The following is an 18,535-nucleotide window of genomic DNA, read 5'->3' as shown; positions in this document are numbered from 1 at the left end:
ATAATGTATTTTAAATAATTCCAGAGAACATCTAGGATGGGCTATGTATGACTGATATACCCAGAATGTACACAATTGCTGAACATTACCTCACTGAATATGTGCAGTCTGTATATGGGATGATGCATCTTATCTCTATATATATGGTTCATGTGGCATATGCACACATTGTTGCCTCTTAGCCTGACGGTTTGCTCCTAATCAGCATGTAGATTATATATTGCCATATTTTGAGGAGACGGATTGAAGCGACAGGTTAACAATATACTAACTTTAATTTCTTAACCCCTTCGGTGTTCATGACGGAATGGTTCCGTCAGGAGCACCAGTGCTCCTGTGCTCATGACAGAACCATTCCGTCATGAGGACAGGGGCACGAAATCCCTCTGCTGCAAACAGCAGAGGGATTTCCATATTTTTTGGGGGCCTTGGGAGGTGGGGAAGTGCTTCCCCAACCTCCCGAGGCCCTTCCCTCATTTTCAATCTAATGACAATCGAGTGCATGGCACGCTGTCATTATTAGATTGAAAACGAAACTGAAACTTAGTTTCAGTTTTAGTGTTTCAGTGCTCGTGGGGCTATCTCAGCCCCCGAGCACCGAAACACTTGGGAGAGGTATTGTTGGAAAGGGGAGAACCTCCCCTTTCCAATGGTACCCTTCCCTAGTGGATCCCTGCTTGGGGATCACCCCAGGAGGGCGATCCCCAAGCAGGGATCCACCCATGAGCACCAGGGAGAGGGGAGTGGCCCCTTGGACAACGGCCTTTGCTTCCCCCATATTTTTGGGGGCACAACAGTCTTTCTGCCCCCCTTGGAGGGCAGAAAGCCCACTAGAAACCAGGGATTTTTTTTTCTTGATGTTGGGGTGGGGCAGGGTAGTAGCCCCCAATCTGCCCCCCCGGGGGGGCAGAAAGCCCACTAGAAACCAGGGATTTTTTTATTGATGTTGGGGTGAGGGCTGCCCACAAAGGGCATGGCAATGCCCCCACGCCTCCCCCAGAGAAATGTCAGACTTTCTGCCCCCTCAGGAGGCAGATGGGGGCAGTAGCCCCCAATCTGCCCCCTGGGGGGCAGAAGGCCCACTAGAAACCAAGGATTTTTCTTTATTGATGATATGGTGGGGGCTGCCTAGAATGGGAATGAAAATGCCCCACCCCCAGTGAAATACCAGTCTTTCTGCCCCCAGGGGGTAGAAAGCCCATTATAAACCAGTTTTAATGTGCAGGCCAATGCCGCCACCCCTAAAAAAAAATGCAACAGTCCTTCTGCTCCTACCAGGGGCAGATGGGGGCAAAAGCCCCTGATCTGCCCCCAGGGGGGGCAGAAAGCCCACTAGGCACTCCCTGCTGATGAGAGGCAACTACCAGGGATGGCTAACGCAACACTCACTTTCACTCAAGACTTGGGCAGAGGCGTACCCGCCGACGCTGACTACATGGACCACAACGCTTTGGGGTAACACGCTGGTAGGACGAGCAGAGTGCGGCCAATTAGACTTTTGTTAATATTCAGGCTCCCTCGAGCCGGTGGAGCTGATGAGCTCATGGATACGCACCTGCGCACCACGAGGGGTACTTTACCTGAGAAAACTTATTTTGGTAGCCTACGCAGCAACCCTATACACTCACCTACTCCCTGCTGACAAGAGGCAACTACCTCAAAACACGTGTCCAGGGATGGCTAACGCAACACTCACTTTCACTCAAGACTTGGGCAGAGGCGTACCCGCTGACGCTGACTACATGGACCACAACGCTTTGGGGTAACACGCTGGTAGGACGAGCAGAGTGTGGCCAATTAGACTTTTGTTAATATTCAGGCTCCCTCGAGCCGGTGGAGCTGACGAGCTCATGGATACGCACCTGCGCGCCACGAGGGGTACTTTACCTGAGAAAACTTATTTTGGTAGCCTACGCAGCAACCCTATACACTCACCTACTCCCTGCTGATGAGAGGCAACTACCTCGAAACACGTGTCCAGGGATGGCTAACGCAACACTCACTTTCACTCAAGACTTGGGCAGAGGCGTACCCGCCGACGCTGACTACATGGACCACAATGCTTTGGGGTAACACGCTGGTAGGACGAGCAGAGTGCGGCCAATTAGACTTTTGTTAATATTCAGGCTCCCTCGAGCCGGTGGAGCTGACGAGCTCATGGATACGCACCTGCGCGCCACGAGGGGTACTTTACCTGAGAAAACTTATTTTGGTAGCCTACGCAGCAACCCTATACACTCACCTACTCCCTGCTGACGAGAGGCAACTACCTCGAAACACGTGTCCAGGGATGGCTAACGCAACACTCACTTTCACTCAAGACTTGGGCAGAGGCGTACCCGCCGACGCTGACTACATGGACCACAATGCTTTGGGGTAACATGCTGGTAGGACGAGCAGAGTGCGGCCAATTAGACTTTTGTTAATATTCAGGCTCCCTCGAGCCGGTGGAGCTGATGAGCTCATGGATACGCACCTGCGCGCCACGAGGGGTACTTTACCTGAGAAAACTTATTTTGGTAGCCTACACAACAACCCTATACACTCACCTACTCCCTGCTGACGAGAGGCAACTACCTCGAAACACGTGTCCAGGGATGGCTAACGCAACACTCACTTTCACTCAAGACTTGGGCAGAGGCGTACCCGCCGACGCTGACTACATGGACCACAATGCTTTGGGGTAACACGCTGGTAGGACGAGCAGAGTGCGGCCAATTAGACTTTTGTTAATATTCAGGCTCCCTCGAGCCGGTGGAGCTGACGAGCTCATGGATACGCACCTGCGCGCCACGAGGGGTACTTTACCTGAGAAAACTTATTTTGGTAGCCTACGCAGCAACCCTATACACTCACCTACTCCCTGCTGACGAGAGGCAACTACCTTGAAACACGTGTCCAGGGATGGCTAACGCAACACTCACTTTCACTCAAGACTTGGGCAGAGGCGTACCCGCCGACGCTGACTACATGGACCACAACGCTTTGGGGTAACACGCTGGTAGGACGAGCAGAGTGCGGCCAATTAGACTTTTGTTAATATTCAGGCTCCCTCGAGCCGGTGGAGCTGACGAGCTCATGGATACGCACCTGCGTGCCACGAGGGGTACTTTACCTGAGAAAACTTATTTTGGTAGCCTACGCAACAACCCTATACACTCACCTACTCCCTGCTGACGAGAGGCAACTACCTCGAAACACGTGTCCAGGGATGGCTAACGCAACACTCACTTTCACTCAAGACTTGGGCAGAGGCGTACCCGCCGACGCTGACTACATGGACCACAACGCTTTGGGGTAACATGCTGGTAGGACGAGCAGAGTGCGGCCAATTAGACTTTTGTTAATATTCAGGCTCCCTCGAGCCGGTGGAGCTGACGAGCTCATGGATACGCACCTGCGCGCCACGAGGGGTACTTTACCTGAGAAAACTTTTTTTGGTAGCCTACGCAGCAACCCTATACACTTACCTACTCCCTGCTGACGAGAGGCAACTACCTCGAAACACGTGTCCAGGGATGGCTAACGCAACACTCACTTTCACTCAAGACTTGGGCAGAGGCGTACCCGCCGACGCTGACTACATGGACCACAACGCTTTGGGGTAACACGCTGGTAGGACGAGCAGAGTGCGGCCAATTAGACTTTTGTTAATATTCAGGCTCCCTCGAGCTGGTGGAGCTGACGAGCTCATGGATACGCACCTGCGCGCCACGAGGGTACTTTACCTGAGAAAACTTATTTTGGTAGCCTACGCAGCAACCCTATACACTCACCTACTCCCTGCTGACAAGAGGCAACTACCTCGAAACACGTGTCCAGGGATAGCTAACGCAACACTCACTTTCACTCAAGACTTGGGCAGAGGCGTACCCGCCGACGCTGACTACATGGACCACAACGCTTTGGGGTAACACGCTGGTAGGACGAGCAGAGTGCGGCCAATTAGACTTTTGTTAATATTCAGGCTCCCTCGAGCCGGTGGAGCTGACGAGCTCATGGATACGCACCTGCGTGCCACGAGGGGTACTTTACCTGAGAAAACTTATTTTGGTAGCCTACGCAGCAACCCTATACACTCACCTACTCCCTGCTGACGAGAGGCAACTACCTCGAAACACGTGTCCAGGGATGGCTAACGCAACACTCGCTTTCACTCAAGACTTGGGCAGAGGCGTACCCGCCGACGCTGACTACATGGACCACAACGCTTTGGGGTAACACGCTGGTAGGACGAGCAGAGTGCGGCCAATTAGACTTTTGTTAATATTCAGGCTCCCTCGAGCCGGTGGAGCTGACGAGCTCATGGATACGCACCTGCGTGCCAAGAGGGGTACTTTACCTGAGAGAACTTATTTTGGTAGCCTACGCAGCAACCCTATACACTCACCTACTCCCTGCTGACGAGAGGCAACTACCTCGAAACACGTGTCCAGGGATGGCTAACGCAACACTCACTTTCACTCAAGACTTGGGCAGAGGGGTACCCGCCGACGTTGACTACATGGACCACAACGCTTTGGGGTAACACGCTGGTAAGACGAGCAGAGTGCGGCCAATTAGACTTTTCTTTCTGCCCCCTACCTGGGGGTGGATGTGGACGGTGGCCCCTGATCTGCCCCAGGTATGGCAGAAAGCCCACTAGCAACCAGGGATTTTCCTACCCAGAATCCCTTGCAAACCTCAAATTTAGCTGAAAAAATCACTTTTTTCTCAAATTTCTGTGTGGGAAAGTTCTGGAATCTACTTGGATCCACAAATTTCCTACCACCCAGCATTGCCCCAGGTCTCCCGATAAAAATGGCACCTCACTCACATGGGTGGGTCAAGTACCTGCAACAGGCAAGGGCCCAAAACTTATTTAGGAGACATCAAAATGACCTATCACCAAACAACCTGGTTTTGCAAGAGCAGTCACCTGGGTTTTTCAGCCCCGGTCTCGGCGGCCATCTTGAGAAACTTACCAAACCCACACATAAAACTAGACACCCAGGCGAGTCCAGCGAGGTATGGCTTGCGTGGGTCCCCCAAAGTTTTACTATACAGAATCCCCTGCAAACCTCAAATTTAGCTGAAAAAAATCACTTTTTTTCTCAAAATTCTGTGTGGGAAAGTTCTGGAATCTATGCGGATCCACAAATTTCCTACCACCCAGTGTTACGTCAGGTCTCCCGATAACAATGATACCTCACTCACGTGGGTGGGTCAAGTACCCACCACAGGCAAGGGCCCAAAACGTATTGAGGAGACATCAAAATGACCTATCACAAAACAACCTGGTTTTGCAAAGGGAGTCACCTGGGATTTTGGCCACGGGCGCGACGGCCATCTTGGGAAACTTACCAAACCAGCACATTTCTGAAAACTAGACATCCGGGGGAATTCAGCGAGGTATGACTTGTGTGGGTCCCCCAACGTTTTCCTACCCAGAAACCCCTACAAACTTCAAATTTAGCTGAAAAAACTCTCTTTTCTCACATTTCTGTGTGGGAAAGTTGTGGAATCTACGTGGATCCACAATTGTCCTACTACCCAGCATTCCCCCAGGTCTCCCGATAAAAATGATTCCTCACTCATGTGGGTGGGTCAAGTACCCGCGACAGGCAAAGGCCCAAAACGTAATGAGGAGACATCAAAATTACCTATCACAAAACAAGCTGGTTTTGCAAGGGGGGTCACCTGGGTTTTTGGCCCCGGGCTTGGAAGCCATCTTGGGAAACTACCAAACCCACACATTTCTGAAAACTAGACACCCGAGGGAGTCCAGCAAGGTATGGCTTGCGTGGATCCCCCAATGTTTTTCTACCAAGAATGCCCTGCAAATCTACAGCTAGGCACTTTGCAAGAAAAGGATCAGTTTTCACTGTGAAAATGTGGTGTGTCCACGTTGCGTTTTTGCTGTTTCCTGTCGCGGGCACTAGACCTACCCACACAAGTGAGGTACCATTTTTCTTGGAAGACTTTGGGAAATGCGGGGTGAGTTGAATTTTGTGGATCCACGCAGATTCCAGAACTTTCCACCACAGAAATGTAAGGAAAATGTGTTTTTTGACAAAGTTTGAGGTTTGCAAGGGATTCTGGGTAACAGAACCTGGTGAGAGCCAGACAAGTCACCCCATACTGAATTCCCCTGGGTGTCTAGTTTTAAAAAATGTGTAGGTTTGCAGGGTTTCCCTAGGTGCCGGCAGAGCTAGGGTTCAAAATCTACAGCTAGGCACTTTGCAAAAAAAGGGTCAGTTTTCACTGTGAAAATGTGGTGTGTCCACGTTGCGTTTTGGGTCGTTTCCTGTCGTGGGCGCTAGGCCTACCAACACAAGTGAGGTACCATGTTTCTCGGAAGACTTTGGGAAATGCGGGGTGGGTGGAATTGTGTGGATCCACGTAGATTCCAAAACTTTCCATGACAGAAATGTGAGGAAAATGTGCTTTTTGACAACTTTTGAGGTTTGCAAGGGATTCTGGGGAACAGAACCTGGTGAGAGCCAGACAAGTCACCCCGTCCTGGATTCCTCTGGGTGTCTAGCTTTCAAAAATGTATAGGTTTGCTAGGTTTCCCTAGGTGCCGGCAGAGCTAAGGTTCAGAATCTACAGCTAGGCACTTTGCAAAAAAAAGGGTCTGTTTTCACTGTAAAAATAAAGTGTGCCCATGTTGCGTTTTGAACCGTTTCCTGTCACGGACACTAGGCCTACCCACACTAGTGAGGTAACATTTTTATCAGGAGACTTAGGGTAACAAAGAATTCTAGAGCAACTGTCATTACCTATTGACTTTCGATGCATTTCTGCCTTCCAAATGAAAGACAATGTGTAAAAAAGAAGTCACTTTGAAAAATGTCCTATATTTCTCATGCTGGTATGGGTACTCCCAATTTTGGAAATGTGCAAATATCTACTGTTTCTAAAATCTATATTTTGTTACAATTTCAGAAATACATAGGTTTCTTTCATACCGATTTTTCCATGTATATATTTTCCCAAATTAATTGCTATATACCCGGTGCATAATAAAAACCATTGCAAGACACTGCTCAGTTATTGGCTCTGGGTTTGTCAGGTTCTTGGTGAACCTACAAGTCCTATATAGCCCCACAACCAAAAAGGTCGAGCAGATGTAACAGTATATTGCTTTCAAACAGCTGTCATAATTATAAGAAGTTTAAGAAGTTACAGGTGAAAACGTTGGCACAAATGGCTGGTTTTTTTCAACTAATTTTCAATTTTTCCTATTTTCAACTGTTAGTTTCTATAAAGAAACCTTGAAGGATCTACACAAATGACCCCTTGCTGAATTCTGAATTTTGTCTACTTTTCTAAAACGTATAGCTTTCCAGATCCATTATTGCTTTCATACCCATTTCTACCATTAACCGGAAGAAGGTTGAAAGCACAAAAAATAGCAAAAATAGGCTATGTCCCAGTAAAATGCCAAAACTGTGTAAAAAATGTTGGTTTTCTGACAAAGGTCTGTCAGTCCCTAAAAGCTGGGAAATGGTGATTTCAGCCCCACAAACCCTTTGTTGATACCATTTGCAGGGAAAAAAACAGATGCTTTCATTTGCAGCACTTTTTTCCCATTTTTACAAAACAAAATGTTTTTTGCAAGAAACCTCAAGACCTGGCTCTTCGACAGACCCCCTCCTTGATGGACTGGAACCTGCACCCCCCCATCCCCCCCCAGCGCATTGAGACTCTTATGGGTGAGTAGCCGCGCTTAACAAACACCTGATTGATTGATTGAGCTATTGGCATTGTAAATAACAATGCCTTTTATTTATGTGTTAATTATCAAAACAGATAAATAAAAGGCATTGTCATTTACAATGCCAATAGCTTAAACTCTCGCAAATGGAAGACCTATTGCATTACAAATGGTTGTTTTCTTGAATGGTGGAGTATTAAGGCAAGGTGTCAATCTTGAGCACAGGTTCCTTTGTTGAATGTATTTGTTGATTTTATTCTAAATGAAAAGCACTCCTTTTTTATGTATTGCTTTGTTGGTGATACTTCTTCAACCAAACAAGGGAACCCAAGGATATCTAGGGACCAAGGGTAGTTTATTTATTTATTTGCAAAGTTTTATATAGCGCTGGCTAGACCCGGAGGTATCAGAGCCCTTTACATGAGGATCAGCGAGTTACAGGTTACATAGTTACATCAATTACAGGAGCCAAGAATAGACATAGGAGAAAAACATGAGATTACACAATAATATGAGTTATAAGCGTGTAGTATAGCCAAGACACAAGTCTTATGGGGAATGGAGGGTAGAGGGGGAATGGTAAATGGGTAAGGAATGCAGATAGAGTCAGGTGGCCCGGCAAGGGGGAAAAGTAGTTCAGGGGGAACAAAACAGTCAAGGCAGTCAAAGTGAAAGACAGACAAAACCGTCTGGGGGCCAACGGGCCAACAAAAAAAACTACCTGAGTATCGGAGAGAGTATACGAAGGGAGGGGTAGGGAGACCATGGGGGGGGGGGGGAGTAGACTAGAAGAAAGGGTCAATCAGGCAAACAAGGAGCATTTAGCAGCAAGGAGGATAGGTCGAAAACCGCCAAAATGGAGGACCCACAGAAGCCGATAGCATTATCCCAAAATGGCGGGATATACAAATTCAAACAAAAAACAATAAAGGTGGCTGACTCCATGGTTCCATGCAGGGCTGGAAAAGGGGAGGCAGCCAAAGAATCATGGAGAGAGGAGGCGGGGGAGGGAAGGAAACACAACGGGGAGACGAGGAAAACAATGTCAGATGTCCGGCTGGGTAGGTGACGGCCGAGGGGTTGAACCAGAGCCAAACTCAACCAGGACAGCTCCACCAGGCATCGGCCAAGGTTGCTCGGGCTCCACGGTAAGTACAAACAGTTAAGGTGTCCGTCCAGGGGGCATCGTCATATTTCCATTGAAAGCACTGGTCCCGGTGTTACTGGGAAGCGCCGTCAGCCTCGTCCACCAGCTCGCCCCCAGGTCAAGAGTGGGGAGAGGAGAGGTGGAAGGGACAGTTCCAAAGTCTGCAGAATTGTGGGACAACCCATCGTTCTTGCCTTCAGCCCTCGTGGCAGGAGTGAAACTGAAGAGGAGTTGTGCATAGAAGATCCTCATCAGATTTTAGTCCTCTATAGGCCCCCACAGCGACATTGCAGATTTGTTCTGGGCGCCATTTTAAAGTCAGGCAATCCCAGGGCCTGACCTTTCCTTGAATTAGCAGGTCTCATTATACCCCCAGTATAGAGCGCTGATTATGGGGATCTGTTGATCCCCGTGACTCTGCAGCTGGTCTAGCCTCTAGTTCTGGGATTCTTTAACTCTGTTATTCCTTTTATCCACTTTATACATCGGTACCCCCTCATCTTATGGATCGCCCTCCCTCTCCGGTGGTATTTCCCTGGTGGGCGCCATTTTGGGGTCAGGTGCGGCGTATCCCGCTTAAAAATACTAGCAAAGTTTTTATGGGGATTTAATTCAGGCACCCTCCGGTCCTCTAAGATCCCTTTTGGATCGCCAGAGGCTTTCTCCGCTCCCCCACTCACCGCCTCTCAGCCCCTGCAGCACGTCTGCTGTGGCATGCGGGACCCTCGCATCACCGGAGCCGTCTCCCGCGGGCTCCTGGAGTGCTCACCAGGTGATACTGCATCTCGCGTTGTCGCGGACTCTCGGCGGATACAGGGAGATCGTTGGGTGATTCTTGGGCTTATTGGTTGCTGCTTCGAGGGCCGTGCATCTGCGTCGATCCTTGGCAAGTAACAACCCTTTTAGCATTTTGTCATTCGCATTCCAATTCCTAATTCCTAATATAGCATACACTATACCTGGTAACTAGCTCTGTATAATTGACTCTATCCATTATGAAACCCTGTGACTTCCTTTCACTGCAATAAAATTAAAACATTTATTATAGATATAAAAACTACCTAAACTATATTATGTGTTTCTATATAATTACCTAGGTTAATTGGTAATTTATGTCTGTGATCTGAGTTATTCTCAATTTAAAAAGTTCGTCGTCGGCTGTGAAATAATGAATACAAATTAGTATTGTACTTTTGCCCCTGTCAACATAAATTTGCTTCCCACTGGCAATACCCTAATATCATATACGACTCAAAAGTAATATAAACAAAATCTGCACAGGTAAAGGATTCATCTTGCTCCTTTTGTGAAAAAATAAGCACGAATTAGAGTTTGGAAGCCTTAGAAATGGTGACTCAGGTTACAGCCAAAGTCCAATCTGTGATCTCTAGTATTATCCCAGGATACTTATCTGTATCCAGTAAGTCTTTGATATCTCCAGATGATAGAACAACGAGTTCCTCCATGGTAACAAGGGTCCTGCTGCAACAACTAAATATCTTGATTGCCTGGATAGGAAGGCTCTGAAACACAAAAAACGTATACACCATGAACACAAGATGGTGCCACCATTGCAAGGCTTGTGAGAGTCCCAGGGCACAGCAACAGCAAAGGGCTCAAGGGGCCAACCTACTCCTTGAGGTTCGAATTTTGATTATTTACCCTCTTTTGGACACAACACAGCGCCACACAACATCAAAATAAAACACAACTCCAAAAAAAGAAATAGGTTCACCCCATGATCTGGGCTAAAAGCCTAATTGAGTACATTTAGTAGCTTGTAAGACAGCTCAAATGGTTGAGCATCGCAACAGAAATATTTGCACACTTGGTAGTCAGTTGGTAAAGACCACATTATCCTTGATTCCAAGTTTGTCGAAATGAAGGTACTACTTGTCGCACCTGATATATAATGATACCATGTTGTTTTATCGGGCGAGATAAATAGCACTTATCACACGTTTTGAGGATCCGCTTGGTATTAAGGGTAAGATTATTAAAGCATCCAGTAGCTACCAGATACAGTAAATCCGAATTTCAATCTTTGTCTCTTAGCCATATCCCTTATATGGTAAATAAAATGAGGAACATTTACAATACTCATAGAGACTCAATTGAGGATGTCAAAGGTTGTCTTTTACGCGACCCTATGAAAGGTCTGAGCCAACCTTTATTTTACCCAGAGGTTTCCCAGGATGCTCACTGCACTATTTGCATGCCAGCAATAGCACTCTAGAAGCCCTACAACCTATTACAAGCAATACGCATTCATCAAATGTCTACTTGTAAAGTTGGTTGGTACAATAAGTCCTGTTTCGAAGATGACAGTTCTATGTGCACTAGAGACTCATTGGCTCAACGTGACGTGGCACCGCCTGCCCTGCCGCAGGCTCCCTGCACAAGTCAGCAGCGGTGAAGGGGCGGAACCGCTTCACCGCTTTTAACGTATAACGACCCAAACGACTCACTGCACTCCAGGCGCTCACTCAGCTTCCGGTACTCTTTAACCCACTGGCTGCTCGCGTTCAGTGGAAGTTTGTCCTCCCAGCTACGTCGTACTTGAAGTCCAGGCCCATTGGCGGCGCTTTCGGACGTGAAGAGTGTGCGTGCAGCTGCAGCAGCTCACAAGGTCAGTTTGCAGCTGAGTGGCTACGTCCTGAGCTGTCATATCCTTCTTTGCCGCTCCTAGTCTTACCTACGGTGTGTCTTTCACGTTATGGGCATGAATACCAGTGCCGTGTAAGATTCAGTTAACATACCCGCAAGTTAAAGAAACAGCACTAGAGTATAGAAGCTGTCAAGAGCGGCTTTTCATGGCAGAGACTCAAATAATGTAATACAATCTGGTGCCCCAGTGGCTGTGCAGCCTGGACGCTGATCTTCTCAGAGCGCATGCGCACTCTTCTGCTTCAGAGTAAAGTGAAGGGCTGCTGCTGGAGCAGAGTGAGTGAAGGCGTAATAATATGGTGAATAATGTGGTGCGTGCAACTTTGTCCTGTGTTCCTGCTCAGCGGGTGTTCATCATTTTACTGTGTAACCTGGCTATGCAGAACGCTTCTGCAACGAGAATCACAGCCTCCAAGGTTATTAGGTCCGTGCATGACTGGTTGAGCCAGTCTGGTTTTTATTCTTAGAAATATGAGATTTGTAGCCTTAGTTTCATAGGGGTCACGTACGGACCAAAGAAACTTGGCAGCGATGAGACGATGCATTTGCCAACATGATACATACTCCAAAACGTACCTTCGATTCATTGGTGCATGTACTTTTAACACACATGCCTCACTCATTGGGCATTAGTCGCTTGCTTTGTATCTCAAAGCCAATTCGTGCGCTTCCTTTGACTTCAATGGACTTTCAGTACCCCTTGAACTTTAACAACCTTTTGTTTTGAAACTCGAAGTTTCACTGTTGCGGACTTTTGAACAGTGAACTCTCTGTCCTTCCACTGGGTCTTGTGATTTAAAAGAATAATGCATTTTCCAAAGTTGGAAAGTTCAAAGAGGAGACGTTGATCTGCACTTTGGAAAGGTATGAATGGCATAGCTTTTTAAAACAACCCAGACAAATACTGGGAAACATAAAATAACATTTCTGTTCTTAGTTTACCGCGCACAATCTGCCACTTCTTGGAAGAAACATTTCTAATATTTACACAGATCATGCTCATTTTGAGCACTGCCCACGTGAATATTTCAGCAGACCAATTAGATATGACTTCTTGTGGAGTTTTTTAAATATAGGGCTTTTAGATTTTGGGTGCCGCCGAAACAAACCAAGCAGATTTCTACTTCTTACATACACATACCGATTGAAACCAATCATTTTCTTAAGTCAGTACTCTGTTCAAAACTACAGTTGGAATTCAGTGGAATCTTCATTAGATGTCTTATTAATTCATGTTCCAACCTCTAGATCTAGTAGGGCCCAACAGAGTAAGATTGATCAGCATTCCCAATGCAAAGAAGAATAATGACCCAAGACCTAGGGGCGAACTAGAATGTACATCTGAACTGGCTCATGCCACCATCCAAGCACTGGCAGCTCAATCTCTTTGAAGATTGACATAAAACTGGCCCCCTTCGAGAAGCCATTCTATGACACATCCTGGCTTGGCGGCACCACCATGTAGGCCATGCTCTACGACACTCCTGTCACACCAGTCTTCTTGTACTCTTGGGATGGTACCATATTCATTGATGAGCAAGGCACCTTGAACTTTGACTAAGGACAGCAAAGTGCCCGCAAGGTGACTTGCTGCCAGCTGAAGCAGGTGGTTGGTGCTCTTCTGAGACGTACAGATAGGCAGGATCTTCCTAATAGGCCCAGATAGGACTATGCGGCCCAGATAGTGGAGGCTGGGCATTAAATCATGTGCCTTTAGGGATGTTTTTGGAATCCAGAATCACACCCTGTGCTGTTCCTTACTGTACTGATGTTCCCTTCCCGGCGAAGTCACAGGATGCTGCAGTTGGCTAGAACTCTTGACAGGAGAAAGCACAGCACCTGATGCAGCACAGAACCACAAACAATTCAGCAGAGAATGGCAACGTCTACAAATCACACTCCTCTCAGTGAAATATAAATAACCATTTATTATCATTCCCAAAAGGTAAAATCGGATTTTTAAAAGAACATATAACTAAGCCGGTAGAGAGCAAGAACAGCTCTCCTAAATTCTTAGTCATTGTAAATAATCCCAAAGTCCAGCCGCAGAGGGCCCTGTGAAAAATATCAAAAAGAATGAGGCCCTTTGGCTTGCATGGTATTTGGGTGTTTGTGCGTCACCCATAGACGGTTGCTGAACTGAAGATGGGAAGCAATAAACATGTTGGACTGTGGGGAAAATGAGACAAGGAGAGTGCTCACTCATGGCCAGCTTTAGCGGTGGTGGTGCCCGATGCGACAATCATTTTTGGCACCGCCACACCCCATAACCGCCTCCACGGATTCTCTCACTACCACCGTACAACAAGTGCCCCACATTTTTCCAATCGTAAGTTATGCTAAACACAGCCCCCCCAGGTAGCTCCTCGCCACAGGTCAGTGCTACAAGCGGCCACACCAGTTGCACTGCCCTAAAGCCGGCCCTGTGCTCACTGCATCAAGCTTGGCATGTTCACTGGAATGTTCTCACTGCACCATGCGTGGTGTGTTCACCGGATGGGTTCACTACACCTGGCATGGCGAGTTCGCCGGAATGTTTTTGTTGCACCATGAAGTGGCGTGTTCACTGGAATGTGTTCACCGCACCATGCATGGGGTGTTCACTGAAATGTTTTCACTGCACCATGGAGTGGGGTTTTTACTGGAATGTGTACACAACACCATGTGTGGGGTGTTCACTGGAATGTGTTCACTGCACCATGGTTCTGGCATTAGTTGCACAGCAGAGGTGACCTCCCTGCTCTGAATCAGGCCTGCAGTGGCAGAGGAAGAGTTTGAGCGATGGGATGGGCTGGGGCAGACTGAGGGGTGGAACTGCAAGCGGCAGCAGTTTACTATTGAATATGTGTCGAAAGTTTGGTTTAAATAAATGCACAAATATAAGCCCCTGCTTCACAGCAGTTGCTCAGTACCGTTACTGGTTACTTTAAAAGCACCGGTCGGTGAGTATCCTATTCCAAAATAAGCCCTAGGCCAACCTCGTTTTTGCAGAATACGAGACACTGAGAACATAAAAATACCTAAATAAATACGTAGTTAAGTTAATCGATTGCATACTTCATATTTGTTGTTATAATTTATCCTGTCCTGCAGGCTTCTTCCCCTATAAGTTGCGAATGATGGTGTTACATTAGAACTGCAATTTAAAAAACATATATTTTTTTTAAATAGTTGTTATGGTACAGTATCGACCACAGGTCCACATATGTTCAGTGAAACACAAACATGGCATTTGTACATATACACGCATTACGCCACAGCACACTATTGCGTTAGATAGGAAGAGCAACGATATCTTTAACATTCCACTGTAGGAGAGATACAAAGTTCGCCTCTAGAGACATTCCACTTCGCCCACTTATCATCCCATTTCGCCGGGCACCCTCGGCGCTTGAACACATCTTTTTCTTCAAGCATGGCCCGGTCCATATCCTTTGCCCATTTCGAATATTTCGGTAGGGTACCAGTTCCCCACCCCAGAGCGATATTTCTTTTCGCCAAAACAAACCCTAATGATGCCAACATACGTTCGGTTTGGGTCAGGTCCGTAGCTTCCCATACATCCAATAAATAAAGCTGTGAGGACAATGTGACAGCTTCCCCCCCCCCCCCCCCCCCCGCCTTACCAACTCAGAGACTATTTTCCCCCAGTAGGGCTGTAACTGCGAGCAGTCACATATAGTATGAAAGCAGGAGCCCTCCGAGGCGCACTCCCAGAGGCAGCCGGAGTCAGTCCGACGGCCATCTTGACCAACGTGTGCGTGGGCAGGTAGGATCTGTGTAAGACCTTGAGCTAGACCAGGTGCATAGGGATGGCGACTACCCGGGAAGAGAAGAGGGCCTCCTGCCAGTCATCGTCCTCTAAATAGCCTACGTCCGTTTCCCACTGTTGACGAAGTCGGATTAATGGGTCAGGCTGATTATTCAGAAGTTTACGGTAGATGAGCGAGATCGTCTTGCTTGTCAGTAGGTTGGTCAAGAGTCTGGCCTCCAGTGGGGAGGCCTCAGGTAAGGTCTCCTCCTTAAGGATCATAGAAGTAAGTGCATGTCTAATCTGTAGGTAACGGTAGGTCTCTGACTCGGCGAGTTGATATTCTTTTTGAAGATATGCAAATTAGACCATGCCGTTGCGTTTCCATAGGTCCCCCACCGAGGAAAGTCCAATATGTTCCCATTTATCGAACCCCGCATACCTACTCAGTATGCCTAATCGTTCAGATTCCCAGGGGGGGGGGGGGGGGGGGTGACATGATCTTGTTGTGCCAGCCCATTTTCTTGATAACCGTTTGCCAGGTTGTCACCGTGTGGGCAGTCGGGCCTGTCAGGTGAAATCTCTTGGGATTGGAGTAGAGCGCTCGCTGATAACCGCCCCTGGACATAACCCATCTATCCGTGCGGTATAGAACTGCAATTTTAACAAATAGTCGTTTGTGAAATGGGGTCTGTCCCCCTCCTCCCCTCCAGCACCCCCCAAGCACATATCAGAGCACATAACAAAAAGAAGTACACATTATAGCTGTGAGGTGCTGATGGAATGTTGCATAATCATTGTTTACAAGCAGCACGCCACTTTGTCAATAGCTGCCTGTGTTGTCGCTCCCAAAAACGCTCATGCCTCGCAGTAATATTTATTTGGAATTCACACCAGGTTAGGGCGCTAACCCCATCGTGTTTTTTTAAAATGTTTTTTTAATTTTTTTATATCACATAGCAGGCGTCTACAGTTAGATCAGTATGTCTAGGAGCACTGTTTAACTTCCTGTGAGTGAAGAGCTAAGAGAATTGTTTTTGATTTCGTAAAATAAACATCAAGTTTGTTATCTAGCCTCTTCAATCTTGTTTGCTCTGAATCCTGCACGTAGCTTGTCACAGCTCTCATTCCCGTTGGCGCTCGTGACTTGAAATGTAAATCTCCGTGTCCCAAACCATCTGGTCTCGAAACTGGGGGGAGGTTGGGCAGTATGGATGTTGTCTTGGAGGGGGTAACGCTACGCGACCACTGCATACAAGGAGTCTAAAGGTAGACATTAGCCATGGCTAATTCCACCACATTATGCGAAATATTCTCCCCATAACATATTGAAATAAGATTATGCACCGCACCCCACCCTTTGCACACTCGGAAAGGCTCATAGAACCTATATTGCATGCACAACTGTGTGCAAATGGGCAAACGTTCTGTAATGCAGAACGCAGATGGGCACGTGCACATGTAGAGACTGGCACGCACAAGCTGTGTCTGGGCACATCTAGACAATGCTGCAGAAAAGAGCTGGGACAGCAGGTCACTGTCCGCCTTCAGAGGGTCTTTACTTTTCCAGGAAGGAACCTAGTGGCATTCCTAATTGCGCGACCCTCTTTTGGGAGTCACTGGTTTCGCACACGTGTGTGCGTTTCAGGAGTGGGCAAGTGTGTTTCATGGGCATGCACACACCACACACCCTCTGTAGTTTTACTAACGATTACACTTTACATTTTAAGTTATTGAACTATTTGCATTTGCATATGTTTGCGGGACGCTGTTATTCCTTTTATCATCATCCTGTGTCTGGCTATGGGTTATCTACAGGGGGTGTTCACCACATTTCAGTGTTCATCGGAAGGTAAGGGTAGAGAGGGGAGAGGAGAGAATGTGATGTACTGAGCCTTGCCTGTCTGATCAATGATCATAAGGTATGTCCATTTAACACTGTTTGCCAATTTACTGAACACTTTAATTTATGTGACAGGTACCATTAGTCAGTTTGTGGAGTGCTGCTGTTACACTCCCCTCTTCTTCAACCTCGTTTGGGCTCCTAGCAGATTACTATTACATTCTGTGCAGTGTCCACCATGCGGCATGGTCAAATAAAGTGTTTGTTGGTGATAGCCGATTTGGGAAAAAGGGGGTGGTGATGGACAGAGTTTCTGAATGATGCAGAATACTCTTACCAAGTCAAGAGATCATGGTTTTAATCCATCACCGTTTTTTAGCTCACTGCACCATCCCAGCTCAGAACCTGGCTACATGCAAATTAGTCTGTACCTGTCCCAGTGCATGATGGGAACAGGGCAAACCAAACTACCAAGCCAATTCTTATACTGGGAAGGAAACAAGCTTCCGGGGACCGGTTTCTGGCATCACAGCCTTCGTCGACCCGGCTTGCCTGAATCCTGATGGTGCAATGAGCAAGGGACTCACGTCTGAGCATACCCTCCCACACTGAGTGTGGATAAAATCGATTAGGGAAAAATGGGGGTGGTGATGGACAGAGTTTCATGGTTGGTGATAGCCAGCATTATTCTGAGACTCAGGGGCTAGTCAACCGTACACAAAATACACTTCACTGACTTGTGTTTATTACTGTTGAACGCATTTTCACTTCTGCGACTATTTGCATTCAAGGGGTTTGTAGGGGGCTGCTCTTCCGCCCCCCCTTCTTGTGCCTGACTTCGGGCTCCCCATGGCTTTCTTTACCCTCTACCAGGTGGCGAGTAAGGAAAGGAGGCAGGAGCCTGAACTGAAACCTGATTGGCTGATCAGAGGTGCATTAAGTAGATGTTCAGGCGCAGCTTGATGGCGGCGCAGCAGGGCTGCAATGCAGTTTTGCAAATTGTAGGTCAGAAAGTATCAGCTCTTCTACCCGTTTTTGGCCTGGTTTTGGAATAAAATAGAGTTACAGGCCCCGTTGCATTTACATTTGTGGTGTTACACCTGGAGATTTCTGTGGGGGGGAACCATGTGATGATTTGTGCAGAAACACAGATTCTTAAATGTTATTTCCTAAAGAAATGTAATGGCGAGTATGTCGACCGCTAGACTGATTGATGCTCCCGGAATCTGCCGCTCTAAGGGGAGGAGAGAATATTGGGCAGAAATGCACCCAACTCAGAATACCATGAATGACTTAGAAGCTTTTAGATTATACTTTTTATTGATTTTTGTTTTCATTTTGTGTACATGGGATTGCATTCGAGGTACTAAGAGGTGTGAATGAGTATGAGATGAGATGAGATGGAGGTGCTAAAGTAGTAAGAGAAAT

The 18,535-nt window shown here is 47.3% G+C and overlaps 1 protein-coding gene across 1 annotated transcript in view; it reads left to right on the top strand.

Moving 5' to 3' along the window:
• Positions 1–11,242: 11,242 nt before the first annotated feature.
• Positions 11,243–18,535, top strand: part of CPQ (carboxypeptidase Q) — a 1,977,691-nt gene continuing 1,970,398 nt past the window's right edge. The window contains exon 1 of the mRNA XM_085605212.1: positions 11,243–11,475. The gene's annotated coding sequence lies outside the window, so the exon portion shown is untranslated. The remainder of the gene's footprint in view (positions 11,476–18,535) is intronic.

The sequence above is a fragment of the Triturus cristatus genome, chromosome 5_1 (genome assembly GCF_964204655.1).
Source record: "Triturus cristatus chromosome 5_1, aTriCri1.1, whole genome shotgun sequence".
NCBI lineage: Eukaryota > Metazoa > Chordata > Amphibia > Caudata > Salamandridae > Triturus > Triturus cristatus.
The sequence above is the reverse complement of the archived record's forward strand: the minus strand, read 5'-3'. Positions and strand labels throughout refer to the sequence as shown.